This window comes from Rosa rugosa, chromosome 2, assembly GCF_958449725.1.
Source record: "Rosa rugosa chromosome 2, drRosRugo1.1, whole genome shotgun sequence".
NCBI classification, from domain to species: domain Eukaryota; kingdom Viridiplantae; phylum Streptophyta; class Magnoliopsida; order Rosales; family Rosaceae; genus Rosa; species Rosa rugosa.
The window spans coordinates 52,066,246-52,071,026 of record NC_084821.1 but is presented as its reverse complement, the minus strand read 5'-3'; the positions used below and the strand labels follow the sequence as shown (position 1 = coordinate 52,071,026).

The 4,781-nt window shown below is 34.5% G+C and overlaps 1 long non-coding RNA gene across 7 annotated transcripts; it reads left to right on the top strand.

Moving 5' to 3' along the window:
- The first annotated feature begins 350 nt into the window (after nt 1–350).
- On the top strand, nt 351–2,695 carry LOC133728160 (uncharacterized). 7 transcript variants are annotated; one of them, XR_009855651.1, is made up of 4 exons: nt 351–504; nt 1,186–1,562; nt 2,384–2,502; nt 2,636–2,692. It is a non-coding gene; the product is annotated as an uncharacterized LOC133728160 (long non-coding RNA). The 7 variants fall into 7 exon arrangements; XR_009855648.1 differs by adding an exon at nt 1,646–1,720 and having other exon boundaries at nt 354–504; nt 2,384–2,692; XR_009855646.1 differs by having other exon boundaries at nt 355–504; nt 1,186–1,574; nt 2,667–2,695.
- The last annotated feature ends 2,086 nt before the right edge of the window (nt 2,696–4,781 follow it).

Below are 4,781 nucleotides of genomic sequence, written 5' to 3'. Positions count from 1 at the left end.
AGTATTCGGTATGAAAACCCGAAAGAAACTCGAGATGTTAACATGATGAGCATCTTCGGGAAAAAGAAAGGAGTACAACTCCTAAATGCTGAAGAATTCGAATACAACGAAATCGAGCATGAGGTAAAAAACGCCTCAATTCCAAAGCTAGATTTCAAACAAATCTACAAAAGGGGAACATTTGACCTGATGGATAGCCATCATTTCAAATTACTGGAATTTACAACCCCCTCCACAACAGGAGAAACAGATCTACTACTGATCACTCCTGCTGAAGTTGCCAGAGCAAAAGCAAAAAATTATCAATTTATGCACATTTGTTGACACTGTATAGCAAATTAATGCTATTATCAAGAATTTCTACTCACATAATGCAACTAATTTCATTTTCAAAATTACTTTGTGCAGCATCAGCTTTGTTTCACAACTGGAAATCACTGAGCAAGAGGAAAATATCAAACAATAGCTTCATCTGTTCACTGTCAAAGATAAATGAAGCTACAGGTAAAGGCTTTTATTCATGAATTTATAACATTTCTATTTGTTTGTACTCTACAACATATTAATCGTATCAATAGTGTTAATCAATGATAGTTTGAGGTTTAGGCAATAGATTTCATCCTCAGCAATGAATGTTGACATGAATTAGTCACTTGATTTTCTGACCTTCTGTGACATTTGAATCATAAAGGACTCATGAGTTGCCTGAACAAGAAATTCTGACTTTAGCTCAGAATGTTTTAGCTTTCATTTCAGTAATGTTTTTTGTTTAAATGTTTGAGTTCAATGAATATCGACTCAGATATGAAATTCATTTTTTTTCATTCACTTTTGCCTATAGCACTATCTCAATATAACTGTTTGTCATACTCAGTTATTGCTTACATCATGTATACCAGTGACCTAGCTTAAACTAATTATTTAGGATTGAGTTAAATACATTTTGCATTTTGTATAGGTTTCCGAATATATCTTTGCATTGGCATTGTAAGCTCATCCCATTCACTCATCCGATTTCATTTTTTTATATTTTATATTTTATATTTTTTTATTGTATTGCAATAAATTTGTAATTGGTTTTCTGAGATAGTAAATTAAGAGACACTGATCTTTTCTATTTTGAAGTTATAAGAAAATGAGTGACATTTTGAAGTTTTCTGAGACCTTCTATTTGTTTTGGTGTAGAGAGAGAGAGAAAGAGAGAGGGAGAGAGACTGTGAAAAGAAAAAAGGAGTGATCGATCTAGATTTAGAAAGAAGGAGAAGAGGGATCTGATTCTGGGTTTGTTTTGTGTTGCTCCGGGGAATTTGAAGTTTAGTGATCGTGTTGGAAGGAAGTGTGAAAGGAGAAGAGGTAATCGTCCAGTTCCGGAGGAAGGTTTGGGTTTGTTTTATGAATTTGGATTTAGTTTCTTCTTTTCTGCTTATCGTCTTCTCTGATTGTCCGCTTTTTCTGTAAACAATTTTTTGATGGGTGGTTTATAGGTTGAAAAAGAGTGGGAGCGTTTCTCAGTTCGTGTATAGGCGAGGAAATCCAAATTCAAATCACAACCATTAACAAGGGTGAAAATTTGGGTTGTGATTTTGGTTCTTAAACCTGAAATTTTTTGATTGAATTGGTTTTTTTATTTTTTATATTAATGTAGTGTGTGCTTAATCTAGAGGTTGTACATATTGAAGCAGCTATTTCTTTGTTCATTTCTAGGCTCAGAGGTTTGAAGGTAGGTTTGGGTCAATTTTTTTATATCAATATGTTTGTAATTAACTGTTATAATTATTGTCTATTGGATTATTGTATGGAATTGATCAAAGGTCTGTTATTGGCTGAGTTGATTGAATGAGTTGCCAGAAAAATATTGGTAGAATAAGATTAGTGTTTCTGTCTTATTTCGATGAGGTCAAGTACGTTAGATATTCTCTGCCCTTTGTTTTTCTCTGCTTTGGGTTATGGTTAGAGGTCCTAAGAATTTTTTTTCTGCAAATATGGTTGGTTAAAGTGGCTACTGTGGGATTGGTATTGTGAGAAGTGGGTACACAGGGTCTTCTTTGTTTATTAGAAGAACTGGCACACTACTTGGGAGCTCATCTTTGTTTATTAGATTGGTCCTTTAATTCGAGTAGTTTGGCTGCTAGAGTCTTCAATATTTTGTTACCTCCACCAGAAATAAAGGACAAGAAAGTCTGAAAGGAGTTTGAATATGTAATTCAATAGCAGATATGTGAATCTCAAATTTCTGTATATGAGTGTTATCTTCTATCAAATCTGCAGTTTTGATGTTTAATTAATTGTGATTAAATGAATGCTTTGTCAATGTATTTGAAAATATATGTTAAAGTGTTAGCATTGAATTTCTTAACTTCTCTGTTGTGTGCAATGTTGGCAGCTGAGCATTTGGGAACAACAGGAGGGAGAGTGAGTGCTTATTTAAAGTGTTACTTTTGCAGCGTTACATATTAGCATATAGAGAGCTTGGACAACAACTTCGATTTCAGCTGTTACTTGGTAAGCGTTATGAATCGTTTTCTTTTGTATTTTTTGTTTGAGTTGGATGTTTGATAAGCTTTGCATCTTTTGTTTTAACTGATGTCAAGTTTAAATAAGCTTAGTAAATCAATAAACAAATACTTTGTTTCAGCTATGTAGAATCATTTTTGTTGATCTCGCAGCATCGCGCGAGGGGGATTATCTAGTTAACATATACTAAATGTGGTCGCACTATTCATCACTGTTCATGTAACAGTGAATTGACGGTTGTGCCCCTGGTTTTTGACTGAAATTACAGTTCTGTCATATCCTTCAATTTTTTTTTTTTACAATTCTGCCATACATCCTTTCATTTTTAAAATTTTTTTTTTTAAAGAGAACAATTCTGTTTTGTATTTGTTAATTTCTATAAATCATGAAAAAAAATTATTATTGTTTGCATTTGTTGCTAATCTAAATCATATTCTAAATAACGCCGATGTTTTTTAGATTGTGAATATTCATCTGTTATATATGAAACTTGAAGAAAAAAAAAAACCGCAGCATCGCGCGGATCAATTTGCTAGTACATTCTAAATATACTAAAGTTCCTAGCCTCCTTCTACTGTTCATCATCCGAAAATCACTCTAAAAGCTGCAGGATGCTTAAAAACCTATCTACTGGTCTTAAATGGGTACAAGACAAACTTCAATTGTTGCATAACTCTGTAGCTACTAAAAGAGAAAACAGTCGAAATGCCCCTTCCATCCACGATGGAAAATCACAAAACCACTATCTAACTCTTCCATACAAAAGACAGAATTACCATCGCAAACGGGCCAAACATATATATAAATCCAATTCCAAACATCTTGCCACAATAAAAAAAAATGTTGAAGCCAATATATTCAATCCATTTACAATTTCATTATCCACTAAAATTTTGACTATCTGAAACAATATAAATTATAAATCATATCATAGTCTGTTAAAAACTAAAAACATTTCTCTATACCATATTCAGTCTTAAGACCTTTGAAAACGTTAGATTCTGTTGCCAATAGAAAAGATGCTTCCCATGTGTACGTAAAAGATAAAGCTTTCCTAGGCAGACCCATGCATTCACAAACCAACCTTACAGGTATAAAACCAAAGCAAACGAAAACCCATCAACATTTAGCCATAATTCTATAGAGCCATAATCCGAAAATGAATGAAATGTCAAAAATCAAAAGCCAAACATCCCCAGTATCCCACAATTATGCAGATCAAAAATCCATACCACATTTCACTCCCATTGAAACACCATCACCAAATGCACACAACCAAACAAACCAAAAAAACAAAAACCCAGAAAAGCAATCTCCCCATAGAAATGTACTTTCTGATCAACATGCAAAGAAGACAGATTCACAAATTCAGTACTAGGGTTTCAATTATCACCTAAATAAACCAAAAGGGTGTTGGCAATTGAGGAAAAAACAGACAGATAACTAAAGAGGGTAGGGCGATTCAAATTCAAACCAAAACTCAGCTCACCATTGCATTGCATTTCCCAAAATCAACATGCAGAGACGACCAGAGCACAATCTGGGACTAGGGTTTTGAAATTGAGGCAAGCAAAACAAATGGGTCTGGTTCAGATTAGGGTAAGAGATAGAGCAGTGAAATGGGTCAGGTTCCTCACATCAGTTGTGGCAACTCCACCAGCAATCAAAAAATGAAGCCTTTTTGGGAACCCCGGAAAGCGCTCCCAACTGCAACAGATGCCATGTAATCTCTGCCTTCTATCTCTCTTTACTCTTTACAACTCCCATGTGAGTGAGTGTGAGCTCATCTTCTCATTTCTGCCCTTTTGGCTTTCCTTCTTTTCTTCTTCTATAAAAGCCACTATGCTTTGTCTGCTTGTGGTTTTTTGAGCCGCGCATAAACCCCTTTCGAAGGGTTTATAATATTTGTCACCGCATTATGGGAACATTTTTGGGGTGGTGTTCTTGGTTAGGTGATATTTGGTACTATTTCTCTTGGTTAGGACTTGGGGTGATATTTGGTACTATTTTTGTGAAGGAAAGGTCCATCTGTACTTGCTCTGTAACCTGTATTCTAGATTGGATTGTGTCATACCCCGTTGCTCTTTTCTCGGCAAGAGATAATAACCATATTTAGAAGTTTTTTAAGAATGACCCTTTAGAATTATTTTCCTCTTATACGTACCTGAAAAAAATGATTTAAGTAGGATCGATTGGTTCAGCGCTGTCAAACAGCATTTAGCTAGTGCATAAAGCATATCTCTTTAATGAATGTTGATGGAGATGTC